The sequence below is a fragment of the Pongo abelii genome, chromosome 15 (assembly GCF_028885655.2).
Source record: "Pongo abelii isolate AG06213 chromosome 15, NHGRI_mPonAbe1-v2.0_pri, whole genome shotgun sequence".
NCBI classification, from domain to species: Eukaryota; Metazoa; Chordata; class Mammalia; order Primates; family Hominidae; genus Pongo; species Pongo abelii.
This window is the reverse complement of record NC_072000.2, coordinates 65,508,360-65,522,859: the sequence shown is the minus strand read 5'-3', so window position 1 is coordinate 65,522,859 and position 14,500 is coordinate 65,508,360. Positions and strand designations below refer to the sequence as shown.

At 40.4% G+C, this 14,500-nt stretch overlaps 1 protein-coding gene across 1 annotated transcript in view; it reads right to left on the bottom strand.

The window, feature by feature from the left end:
• PRKCH (protein kinase C eta) overlaps positions 1-14,500 on the bottom strand; it is a 228,126-nt gene that overhangs the window by 138,950 nt on the left and 74,676 nt on the right. The window lies entirely within an intron of this gene.

Genomic DNA, 14,500 nt, shown 5'->3' with positions numbered 1-14,500 from the left:
AGGCCTAAAGAAAAGACAGCATCTACGATGTCTCATACTTTCTGTCCCTTTGCAATCATCCTCATTTTCAAAATTCATCTGTGCACGGCTCTTCCTGACAGGCTTCATGAGCCCAAGCAATACAGCCATTCACACGGTTTGGAATTAGCCAGGCACACTGGTCAGTGTTGATAGTGAAAAGTGATCAGAACAGTAGGAAATGTGACCATCCAAGGGACCTGGCCATGATGGCTATGTTTATGTGTGGCTACCACAACAGGGATAGAGGTCGGGTGCATTGCCTACAGGTAACACTTATCTTTGAAATCAGAAGATAAGGAAAGCTCTGGGAGAGGGGAAAAGAGCATCCAATAATATGCTGGGGACTGCAGAAGGAGTAATTTAGCCACACCAGTGCTCTTTGCCTCACTCCATTGGCCACAATTGGTGCTGGAAGCAAGAAGCAAATACGCGGTTAGACTCCATTCACCAGCATCACCCCAATACCCCTAGAATCTAGGGCCTAGAGAAAAAGAGCCTTTAACAGGATGAAACCTGTCAAACTACCCAGAAGCAGCTGAGCCTAGCAACAGCCCATCGGATTTATATTACCCTACAGGCAGGCAGCCAGCATGGAGCAGAGTAAAAAGATTAACCCAAATCCACTCAAGTTAATCAACTGTTTGTCAACACACGCTCCCATTTCACATGCAACAAAATTGTAATTTTACCTTCAAAACGCATAAGAGATATTTTAATTAATAATCAAATACTAGATTTAAAGTGGATTTAACATATCACCATTTTTAAGAATGGGGTGGGGGTGAAGTCCTAAGTGAAACAAAACCTGCTCACAGACTCAAGAGATGCCATCTGGTCATTCAAAGACAATCAAGCCTGTAAAATTAAAACCATAAAAGTCAACACACACTTTAACTTATAACTGAGAAGCTAATTTAATAAACTAAGGCAAATATTTGGGAAAAGGCCAAATGCTGTAAAAATACACAGAGTGAACCAACTCAATTTATTGGTGAATAAATAACAAAATAAACAACCACAGTCACTCCAAGTTGATAGGCAACATTTGATCAGGTCATCAGGCTGGTGACCAAACCTAACAAGCTCATAGTAACAGGAGGAAAAGGCAGACGACAGGGGCCAATGCTGCCTGACAATGTACAATGCTGGCCCTGGCACTTACCATTCAATCTCTAGAGATAAGAAATCAATAACAAGTAGCATATACAATCTGCTTTTAAAACATTTCTTTTTCCTGGGACCTAGAAACACCTTATAAACATTAACTCATTTTTTTTTTTTTTTTTGAGACAGGGTCTCACTCTGTTACTCAGGTCACTCAGGTTGGAGCACAGTGGCACAATCATGGCTCACTGCAACCTCAAACCTCTGGGTTCAGGCAATCCTCTTGCCTCCCAAGTAACTGGGAATACAGGTGCATACCACCATGCCTGGAATTTTTTTTTTTTTTTTTTTTTTGGTGGAGATGGCTGGCATCTCACTATGTTGCCCAGCTGGTCTTGAACTCCTGGGCTCAAGCAATCCTCCTGCTTCAGCCTTCCAGAATATTAGGATTACAGGTATGAGCCACCACCACTCATTTATCTTAACAGAACTACACGGAGAAGGTTCTCATTGCATTTCTATATCTGTACTAAAAGAATCGGCCAGAGTAGGGGATGAGTTTTAAACATATCCCAAAGAGCAATTCCTTGAGCCCATGGCTGGGTCATGCTATACTGGAGAGTAGAACTCCTGATCCATGTTCTACTATCTACCAGCATTCCCATGGAGCACCCACGGCAGTGTGCACGCCCATGAACAGGGCTGTCTACGCCCACAGCCACCACCCCCATGGCACAGTCGGTCCTCACCAGGAGAGGCAATGAGGTGGCATCAATTAGCTGGACCCTCAAGCAGTGGCTTGGGAAAAGGTATGACGTCGGCTCTGGTGGGCAGATTCAGAAATAGCCAACATATTCCCTGTGGCCCAGTGAACAGGAAACTGACAAAGCAGCACACACTTTCCTCAGAGTTAGTGAATCCCTCCTACACCTTCCCGACCTGGCCCTGAAATTCTTACCCACAGCTTTATGGATGATAGCTCCTACAAAAAGCACGTAGAAACACAGACCTGTATGTACATGACACCCTCCTAGAATATGACATCTAACCAGTGACGTTCAATAGCTGTCTAGGATTTGAAGCAATGGCCGAGAAAAGGGGCGTCTGTAATCACATGTTTCCAGTATCTTTTAGATGATTCATCACCAAGTACATGGAAGTAAATGGGGCACGGATTTCCTTCCCAAGTGGGTGGGAACATAGTCTGCATCAGATCCTAATGCTACACTTTCTGGGTGTGTGCTTGTGTGCATAAGCTCATGTAACCTTCACAGCAACCCTGGGTTTAGGTATCATTAGCCCCTTGTTTTATACATAAGGCAACCATTGCTTAAGGTCACACAGAAAGGAAGGACAGGCAGCAGAACCAAGTCCATCTGATCCAAAATTGATGGTCCTCCCCTACCCATGCCGCTATCTCCAGCACAGCTACAGATCCCCAGTAGCAATTCCCAGGAAATTTTGACTGTAAGGATTAACACTGACACCAGAAATTAACTTTTTGGGGGCATTCAGGGAACTGTAGGCATCACTAAAAATAGACTTATTACCTGAAAGCAGGCTAATCTTCTGATCCAAACAAATTGAAAAAATGAAGAGATTTCTCTCTCCACCATGCCCCCAAAAGCTCCCCAAAGCAGTGAGACTCTGTACTACCCAAAACCTAGAGTGGGAATGCCACTGAGTAGGATGGGATGCTGAACAGTGCAAGAGAGACGCCTGTATGGTATTCCATGAAGGGAAAGTATTTTCAGTTTTGACTCCAGTAAAGAAGTGATCCTTCTCACTAAAACATGTCTCAAAGTCTCCCCCAAGGCCACTGCACACTGCCCAGTAAACACATGGGACAAATGCTCAGATTCAGGATTGCAAACTGAGGCCAGAGAAGGAGGCACAGAGGTGTGAAGTCAGAGGAAATTCAGACAACAGGGGATGTGGGACACTGGAGAACCCTGCTCTGTCTGAAGAGTTCAAGTTGGAAAACCTCAAAAGCATTATTTTATGCTGCATACAAAGCAAAACTGGTCTGCAGGCTGATTTCAGCCCATGGGCAGTCTGTAATCCCTGTCTAGAGAAAGACAGAGGCACAGACAGACAGACACAGCCAGCATGCAGTCAATATTCTGCATATCAGACAAAAGGTTCTATAAAGGCTGTACTTAAGTGTGACCTTCAAGCATTCAGAGAGACAAAGACCAAGAATGTAGGAATTAAAAGTCTCAAATGAGGACGTCCAACACCCGAGGAAGAGGCATGGAAAAAGTGACAGCTCCCAGATACATTTGAGCAGGGCCCTGAAGCTGTTCCTTTCACACTCTGGCTGAGTGTCCCCACCAGGTCCTAACTGAGGAGGGGCTGGAAGGGGACAGCAGAGTCCTACTGAATTGCCATTCCTTAATATGTTTAAGGAAATCAGTACGGTTCCCTCCCAGAGTTAAGCTTCAGTCTTTGTCGATGAATTCTTTCTGAAGTCCTAGGTTAGAACCCCTCCAAGCATTGTTATGTTCTCCTGTGCCTGGGTGGATCCCAAGGAACCATTAGATAAGATGGTGGTATTAGACATGCAGTCCCGCCTTCAGAATGGTAGGGTATTTAGACTTAATAATAAATGCATTATTCATTTTACAGAGACACCTGAACTCATCATCTGAGTATTAATTACTAAAATCCCTATAATCCTAAGATTTAGATAAACTAAATGGTCAGAGCATGAGAATAGTCTCTGATGAACAGAATGACCACTTTTAAATCAGTCCCTACTCTAACACCCTTCCTTGCTTAAACTATCCTATTCCTGCCCACCATGTAAATGGCTGTTGTTCTCCCTTTCTGAGTAGCAGATACATCCCATAATACAAACTGTGCCATAAAAATCAGCCACGGATCAAAAAGTGAGATCTTGTAGTGGATGCAGGGGGTCATGAAATTGACTAATACACTACTCCAATCACAGCAAACCCCTGACAGAGTAAATCTCGGATGCTGAGTTCATCACCAACAATGAGGAGACCAACACTGGTGGAGCCATGCCTGTCTACTGGAAAAACTGATGAAATCTTCAAACCTTTTTGCAAAAATAACTCTGCTTGGACAATGCTGAGAAAGTCAGCGTGAAGTGGAAGCTGTTATCATGCTTTCAAATCAGTCAGAGAAATATATACTGAGTTATGTGATCCATTCTTGGTTCTAAGAATTAGCACACAGGTGCCACTGGAACCCAAACACTGATAAATATAAGATGAATGAAATTTCCTTTCACAATTGTTGTTGTCATTTTAAGAACAGTATTAATCAAACCTTTTTAAAGATATATACTACGAAAAAATTGTGGCTCCCATTTTAACTGGAACCACTTCCAATTGTCTTTTCCTGGTCTCAGTTACCCCACAAAAAAGGAAATGCCTGTAACTTGTCTCCAGTCTAACAGTTGATGGGCGGCAAAGCCAACATTCCCATCCTGATTTTATCACTTTCAAGCCTGGCTTGAGTCTCCACATTAGCACTGAGTGTTTGCAGACATTAACAAGGCCTGTAGCTGCTGAGTCTCATGTGCCCCCCTAACAATGCAAAAACTGTAACCTGATCCTTGTCACAGCATTTTAAAAGGTTCTTAAAAGAATACATTTGGGGTTTTTGTCAGCTCTTAGAAGACTACACCAAAGCAATACACTCCCCTGTACATTTTTTTTTCGTGTATGTGTTTTTCAACTAGCAAATCTCCCAGCCACCAAAACTTTAATCAAATTAGGTATAATTTAGGACACAACAGGGGTATCCAAATTGGCCAACCACTGGAAGCAGCCAAGGTGCTTATCTGAATTCTGTTTCCTTGGCCTCTTCCCCAGAGATTCTTGAACCACAAGTTCAAGAACAGAAAATTTGGCCAGGCATGGTGGCGCACACCTATAATCCCAGCAGTCTGGGAGGCCAAGGGGTGACAATCACCTGAGGTCAGGAGTTTGAGACCAGCCTGGCCAACATGGTGAAGCCCCATCTCTACTAAAAATACAAAAATTAGGTGGGCGTGGTGCTGCATGCCTGTAATCCCAGCTACTCAGGAGGCTGAGGCAGCAGAATCGCTTGAACCCAGGAGGTGGAGGTTGCAGTGAGCTGAGATCGTACCACTACACTCCAGTCTGGGTGACAAGAGTGAGACTCCGTCTCAAAAAAAAAAAAAGAACAGAAGATTCCAGCTGCGCCTAAATTTTCTGACTTTATTTTTGATGAGTGAGGTGCTCAAATAAGAGTAATTTCTTAATAACCCATAACTAGAACTGAATTACAGTTAATTATATTTAGCAGTGCATGGACTTGTTATAGATTTCCAGACAGTCAATTTGAACTTTTAATGCTTATTAAGCTGGGGATTGGCTCCTAATTTAGCTCAGAACAAAAAGAAACCATGAGGGAATTCACAGAACTGGAGAAAGTAGTTATCATGAATTTGGAATGGCTTCTGCATTAGCAAAATACATCAAGTCATAAATAGATGTGACGCTGTGCTCTTCAAGCCCCTAACCAAAGGGGAAAAGACATGCTCAGTGAGCCAAATGGTAAGCCAGCAGCAAGCATAAGTGAACATCACTTAAGTGACAAGGGTATGTTCTTGAAGAGGAAAGTGACATTAGCAGGGCACCAACAACCATGTGGGCACCTCCCCTGACCTCAAGGCCCAGCTACACTCCTCTCTCTGCTGCAACCCTTATAGTATTTGCACTTCCTGTTCCCCATCCCAACAGACAGACTCAAGGTCCACTCCCTCCCTTTCTTCAGACCTCTGGCTCAAATGATACCTCATCAGAGGGGCCTTCCCTGACCATCTGATTTGAACAAAACAGCATACACATAGGACCCACCTCTGTCCCCTTACTCTGTTTTATTTTCTCCACAGCATGTACCACCTGTGGAGGTATACATTATGTTAACCTTTCTAATTGTTTATGTCTCCACATACACACCAAATTTTGAGTTCTGTGAGAATAAACCAGTGTCATTACTAAGTACATGCATACACACATGCATGAATATACACATCCATTACATAGTTTTCTACATAAATACTCTGTGGGTGGGTGGGTGGATGAATGGATGGATGGATGGATGGATGGATGGATGGATGGATGGATGGATGGATCCACTAAACCTAAGTGGTGATAACATACAAGTATTGCTTGACCCAGGACATTTTGTAAACAAATGAAAATTCCTAGAGGAGGCAACTGATTTTCTCCAAAATCCTATGAGAACTAAGTTTCCACTTACAAAATCTAAGGTAGTCTCTTACATACACAAAGAATGTATCTGCAACCTCAGGCCACTGTTGTCCATGCCCCACACTCCCCATCAACTTCATGCAGTGGGTTATCCACTGCTGACTTGAGACCAGAACACAACTCTCAGCCATCAGGATGAAAGAATGGTGCTGAAGACGAGTTTCATGGGAGAAGGGAAGAAGCAGGTCTTCCTACCTCCTACCTGTCCACTGACACAGGGTGTTATTAGGGAAAGCTTAAGAAAAGGGTTACCGACACAAGTGGCCTGGAAAACAAACTCTACGGTCTTGTTCATTTGAAACAAAGAGAGCAGAGAGATAAGGGGTTGCTGGAAATAAAATGGAAGTATAATGAAAATAGACACTGGAGCAATTAACTTTTCTATCAAAAAATTAAATCATTCTTGTTTTACCCAAACCTCAGTTCCATAGAGAGAATACCACATCACTAAAATTTCAAGGAAAAAACAATAAAGCTTGAAAAAAATTAACAAACGAGTCAGCCTCTGTTTTTCAAGAACCTTGATTACAAACAGAGAATGCTAGTCAGTAAGCGAGTGCCATAGAAATGTGTCTCCTGAGGCTCTGTCCATGGATCTTGAGCTGTTTTTGAGGTTCAGCTTTTAGTGCTTACAGCACTGATCACTTGTTCAGAAGTATCGTGACTGCCTTGTTCTGCTCAAATCAAGCAAAGGTTTAGCATGAAGCTATCTGTAACAGGCAGCTCTAAAGTTAGAAACCACCACAGGCTTCTGAGTTGTTTTGGTGTCACTTCCTGACCTTATTTTTATGAGAACAGGCTTATAACAAAAACTGGCTGAAAAAGTACATTGCACAGCAGAAATAATCAGAAACAAAAAGAAAGTTTCAAAAAAATGACAATTCTGTTACCTGTATCACCTAATTGTATATATTTTTTCTGATTATAACATACACAAATATGTGTCAGTTCCTTCTCCCTGTGGTCATTAAAATTTAAAGCACTGGGCTTTTGAAAGAACGTAAGAAAAAAATAACCTAGAAATTGTAAAATTTTTTGGTCCAAGTACCCCTTTTAATGGATTCTATTGATATTTGTCAAATTAGAAATTTAAATGGAGACATTTAAAAATATTTATTCATTTATTAAAAACAACAATTCCATTACATGTTAGTATAAACATTTTAATAAAATATAACTACATTTTCAAACATCCCCCCCAAAGATGAAGGGAGTGGCATTATTTTACAATTTGCAAATCTCTTTAATGTCTGACTTAAAAGAAGACAGCTAGATTCTTTTTTTTTTTTTTTTTTTTTTTTTTTTGAGACAGAGTCTCGCTCTGTCAGCAGGCTGGAGTGCAGTGGCGCGATCTTGGCTCACTGCAACCTCCGACTCCCTGGTTCAAGCTATTCTCCTGCCTCAGTCTCCTGAGTAGCTGGGATTACAGGCACACACCACCACACCCAGCTAATTTTTTTTTGTATTTTTAGTAGAGACGGGGTTTCACCATGTTGGCCAGGATGGTCTCGATCTCCTGACCTCGTGATCTGCCCGCCTCGGCCTCCCAAAGTGCTGGGATTACAGGCGTGAGCCACTGCACCCAGCCTGACAGCTAGATTCTCACATCTGCTTCTGTATTCAATCCATTGTAATGTTGTTCTAGTTGAAGTACATGAATACAGTCCAGCCTCACACAGAGTAATTTAAAAATATAATTTTAACAGATTTTTCAGATAATTGCAGATATTCTTCTTTAATACCACACAAAATTAAACAAGGAGTAGTTTCTCAAAAGTTGGTTGCAATATAAAACTGTATCAATGAACTTTTCATACTTTAATATACATTAGTCTACCTTACGCTTTCAAGAGATCCTTGACCCATACGTGATTTTATAACATCTCGTACTGGCCATAGTGAAAATACGTGTTCACTGAATCATTGGAAGTCATCTTCTAAATGTTGACATATCTCATAACACAGTTTTTAAAAATTACAATCGTTAATAACAACAAACTCATGAGAAACGAATAAGTACTGGGAAGTTGTCAGGCTCACAATGGTGGATATAAACTTTCCAAAATTCTAATTATGTTTTGAAGGCTCTAATTTTATCACTGGCACCAATGCAGTTGTTTTCCCTGAAGTAACAGGCGCAGTTCATTCGTTTTTTAGAAAATGTCTGAAAAATTTGCCAGTTCCATAGTATGGTTTGTCTGTCATTCTTTCAAAGTAAAAATGGTGTTCCATGCAAAAAGTGGCTAGCTGAGCTAACAACTCAATCACCCAAGTACTTTTCCTTGAAACACAACAGCATTTCAGTATGAAGCAGGAATGCTTTTAGCATATTTCCCATTTTGTCACACGGAATGTTACACAGATATATAGTCAAGGATTGACCTTTAATAACACGAATAATGTTTACTGTTCCATCAAAGACATTCTTAAGTGAAACTAGATTTCTTCCTCCTGCAACTACATGGCCATCAAGAATACAATGATGACTTTATAGTTTGGTGCCATGCTTTTACCCACCATTTCTCTTTTGCACCACTGGGGCAAATGTCAACACAGTGGGAAAAAAAAGGATGAATAAAATCTTCGTATTATAAGGAAAACAGTTTGGAACTGCAGACTTCCTGAAAATGTCTCTGGAACTCTCAGAAGTCTGCAGGATCACACTTTGAGAATGAATTTTAAAATTTCCAACAAAGCCACCACCTAATTTTTTCCACTCATAGTCAGTCAAAATAAGAGAATGTCCGTACGGTGAAGCCAATGATGACTGGAGTATAAAAAGGCAAATAGAGCTATCATACCTATGCTGAACTCGCTGATTGTATTTTTATCTTCTGAGTTCTAGCTTAAGATGTACAGTAAGAGAACCTACTGACAACAAAACTTGAGCAAATCTTAAACTCAATCTGCCTAGAGCTTTCTGGCCCATCCATGCCTGATGTCTGAGAATGCTGCACCTTTCCTGGGTGAATGTTGGTCCTCCAGTTTAAGGAGGAGGAACTCAAGGGAAGCCTTGCAAGAAGACATCATCCCAAAAGACAAGACTCTCTGGAGGGTGGGATTATGCTATCCTGAGGACAGTTTTCCTCTAAGATGGAATAAAGAAAAAAACTAAAATGCTGCCCCCCCACTCCCAACTCCTCAGATAGCTGGATGGTGTAGAAAGATCTTGGACCTCAGCATTGCAATCTGAGCTTGTGTCTGGGCTCTGGCACTTACTATCCAGGAAAGACCATAACAAATTAGCGTCTCTGAGTCTGGTTCACCATTTGCATACTGAGAATTACAACAGCCTCAGAAATTTGTTATAGAGAGAAAATGGAATAATGTATAGCATGGTATGAACACATAGAGGTACTCAATTACTAGGTAAGAGGCTATCCTGCTACCAGAAAATAAAATGAGGGCTCCCATTGCTATTTGCTAAATTACAAGCCAACTCCAGTGTTTGGTCCTCAGAAGGCATTCAACAAATGAGCTAGATATTATGGAGAAGACGAGAGAGCATCTATGACAAGGGACAATTAGTCTCAATCCTTTAAAAACATCATTCGTCCCTTTCCAGTTCCTATTCTCCCATTCCCTCAATTCCTTTCTTTCTCTCCTACCCTGTCTTCAACCTGATGGCCACAACAGCTTAGACCAGCAAAAAACAAACACAAAAACTAAAGTGGTCACTCATTCTTCAAGCTAATATGCCAAAAGAATAAATTTTTTTAAAGCTACATTTTTAAAAAATTATATCAACAACCTGTCACCAGGCTTGAAATCTGAGAAAGGAATGCTATAAATCAACTACCACCAGAAATCACTTTTTCTCTTTAAAAATGACATGCATCTGAAGTGTTGATACAGGGGGTAACTGTGGGCTGCAGCTTCAAAGCAGTAACACATGCTTCATCTGCCTTGCTGGTCCATGTGCCACATGACTTAGCAGATAACATAATTATTTGTAAACCAGTGGGCTTGAGACAAGAAATGTGAGCTAAAAACTGAGGCAATGGGACAAAAAGAAAAAGATCAGACTCTTATTCTGCACCATTGTACACTGCCTTAGTAGAGAGAAAAAGCAGATGCCAAAATTCAAGTGACTTTCCATCGTCTCCCCAGGAGAAATGTATATCTTTTCCAAGTTATATATTAAATGTCTCAAATAAGGAACAATTCAAGCTTTTAGCAGAAGTAACAGGCCTTTTTTTTCTAAACAAGCTTCAAATTCACAAATAACAGTTTCTTTGTCAGGGTTTTGTTTTTGAGGAAGTTTTTCTTCCCCAAAAACTGGTACAAAGTAGAATACCTTTATGTTTGCCTTGGGAACTCTGGGGAAGAAACAAGTACACTAAGAACCTTTTTCTTACTATCTTTTTAAAGATACTTCTACCATTAATCCTTCTGATTCACTTTATTCTTTTAGGAAACTACCTTAAAATTAAACTTCGCAACTGCAAAATGTTATGTAATTGTTAGTAGGAGATAATCTACTTGTCATTCACTGTGAGTGAGAACTTTATGACGGAACAAAAGGAATTATCTTACTCACCTCTTCCTACCTGCAGTTTTTGACTCACAGCTTATTATTTATTTAGCACTTTAAAAAAGTCTTTCTGAAGCACAGTACTTCAGTCATTTAAAATTTTTAACTTACCTTTTCATAATACATAAAAACTGAGAATCATGGATAAAATATATACACTAAAAAACCCTCCAGCTTTAATTTGTAAGTGAAAAGAGGTAAAATGTTCAAGTTCAAGCATCATTTTGATGTCATAACCCAGATTCTGGTTTTTGTTTAAGAGGCAGATATTCTTGAAATTTGTCATTTTATTTTACTTTTTAACTTATTAATGAAAATTTCAAATACATGCAAAAGTAGAATGCTATAATAAACCACATGCAACATATAATCATCACCCAGCTTTAGTAAACAACTCATGGCTAATTGGGTTTCAATTCTATCCCATCTCCTCTGCCCACCTCCGCATTATTCTGAAGTAAAGCCCAGATGTCATATCACATCATCAGTAAATATTTTTAAGCGTATTTCTAATGGATGTTCTTTTTGTTTTAAGTAAGCACAATACCACAATCGCACCTAAATAACATCAATAATTCTGTAATATCCTCACAGATCCAGGCACGGTTTCCATTTCTTCACTTGCCTCCTGGGAGTTAATGTTTCTTTTATAATTTGTGTTTGAATTGGGACAAAACGTGGCCCATATATTGCAAATGATTAATATGCCTCTCTCTTGTTATTTTGGTTCTATTTCCTTTACTTTTTTCTTCCAATGTTTGGTAGAAGAAACCAAGTCTCTTTTCCTGTAAAATTTTTCCACAGTCTGGATTTTCCTGATTACATCCCATGGTGTAACTTAAAATGCTCCTCTGTCCCCTGTATTTCCTCTTAACTGGTGGTTGGATCTGGAAGCCTGACTGGTTTAAGGCTCTACTTTTTGGCAAGATCACAATGTTGTGTGGGCTTCCATCAGGAGACACATCATGTCTGGTTTTTTATTTGTGGGCCAACCATTTAAGTTTGTGGTTCCCTGAGTCCAAGCAAACTTCATTTACTGCAAACTATGTTCTCTTCAAATCGTAAAATCTTACACCATATTTCTTAGTAGCATAATAATCCAGCTACATCTTTTTGTCCTCACATAAGATGATGTCATACTTTAATTTCTTTCTGTTGTTTCTCTTCCAATTAAAGCAGTTATGAATTTAGTTTAATGCATTTTCTTCAGTTTCCATTGTTTCAATCTATTCTTTTTTTTGCCACTCCACTCTTCCAGATAAAAATTAGTCCAATATAGTGACAATAATACACATGGCAACAATGATGGCATCTGAAGGCTGCATTAAAAATCCAGGGCTGTTTCATCACTATAATGAATTTCAATTTGATCAGACTTCAGATCCAGTTCTTAGCTCTAGGAAGGCTTAGTTAGAATAAAGATTGACATTAGGCAGCTTTTTCAAAATAATAAATCACTTCTACTTCTGCCTCAGTGCCTAGGGGAATTCTGCACAGATGGAGGGTGACACCTTTAACAAGATGAACCGTGGTGAGGGGTTTCTGATCCAGTTGATAATTTTATATGCCTTGAGCTCTGTGAGAGACTTCCACAAAGCAATGATTGTAAAAGAGTTTTTCTTGTTCTATCTAAGTTCAGTGAAGACCCCTCACTGTAGGTTTTGAGTATGTTCATCTGTTCTTTTTACCCCAGCATTAGGCATAAACCTGCACACAGCACACTGTATCATCAAACTTTGAAGAAACCACTGTTACCACCAATGCCAACATTACTTTTCAAAGCCTTTTGTGTTCTGTTCTTTCTTTTAACTTCATTATCAAACATTTTGGTGCCAATTTGGAAGACGGTAAACAATCTGGTGAAACAGTCCCTGGCATACAGCAAGCACTCAGATACTATTTCACAAGTAATATCTTAGCAAAATGGGTGTTCATTAAGTAAACCTTCAGCATAGTTTGGTTGGTTTGATAAATTATAATTCATGAGCCAAAGTACTTAAATGTTGATGCTCCACAGAGTTCTGCTGCTGGTCAGCCTTGGTTTTCTTGCTAAATCTTCTCATTGGGCTTCTTTATCCATGTGCCTGTCTTCCACCTGGCACCTGGAGCTACATCTCAGACCCAGGCATCTTGCCAAACTCCGGAATCTTATTTCCAATTTCTCCCAGACACTGCAACTTAGATTTCCCACAAGCACCCCAAACTCCACTTGTCCAAAGCTGGATTCATCATCTTCTCCCAGTTTCTACCCTGGTAAATGACTCTGAGGCACCATCTGAGCATCATCTGAGACTCCTCTTTCTTCATCCCCCACATCCAGTGGATTGCTAATTCCTATTGATTTTACTACACAGACATCTCTCAAAGCTGTCCCCCTCCTCTCCACCCCTACATATTCCAACCTAATTCAGGCCCTAATAATCTTGCCCTGAGACAACCTTTCAAGTCTCTATAATGGTTCTCCACACCTTAGATCTAGTCTTATCAACTAACACCCCTTCCCCACCCTTGAACTTACTGCCACCAAATCAGATCTCTGCTTAAAACCCTTCACTGGTATCTTATCATTTCTATTAGCCTAGAAGTGGTGTGAACATGCAATTTATTGTCTGACCTGGCACCCTTTTGAAAGTGAACAGTGGCACTGTTGTATAATTATTCTGGTGTAACCAACAAACTGAGCCTGTCCTGGGCAAGCCCACACATAAGCCCTCCGAAATCTCTAGCCACATCCCCCCATCCCACTCCCCAATCTTCAGCACCTCCACACCTCCGACCTTTAGCACCTCCACACTCCTTTTCGTTTCTTGTACAAACTGTCTCCCTCTCTTCAATTCTGTTCCCCTCTAGGCACAGTCCTATTTATCATTCAGACTTGCTTTAAACATCATCTCCCCGGAAACACTTTCTCTAAACCCTCCTGGCCAAATTGATTACATAGTCCCATGTGCCAACACTATGCACTGGGCTTATTCCTGCCATGGGACCTGGCTCCCTGTATTGCGTATATAATATGTATCTGCCTTCCCTCCTATGAGCTCCTGTGAGAGTGTCTATGTCTTGTTCATCTTTATCTCTCCAGCATCTATGATGTGATTACAGGTCTGCACCCAGCAGGTTTTTCTCATGTCATTTCTCAATCATGTCTTACATTTAACAAAATAGTTTTGCCTGAGCTAATTCAGTATAATTAATGAAAAATTAAAAAATGAGACAGAATGAGGTAAGTAGCAGTCAGTAGCCCCAATACCAGTCCTGTATATCACAGACCACAGTCCAATTTAAGTAATTTTTTTTAAAGGAGAGCTTTGAGACTATAGAATCTGAGCTTATGGCAGAACCCGCATAGGAGATCATGAAAACAGGCATGGAGATAAGCCAACATTATGCTAGTCACTGTCCATGAAATTCTTGAGGCTTCTTGTATAAAATAAAGTATTTTCTTTTCTTTTTTTTTTTTTTTTTCTGAAAGAAGGTTTCACTCTGTCACCCAAGCTGGAGTGCAGTGGCACGATCTCAGCTCACTGCAACCTCCACTTCCCAGGCTCAGGGAATCCTCCCACCTCAG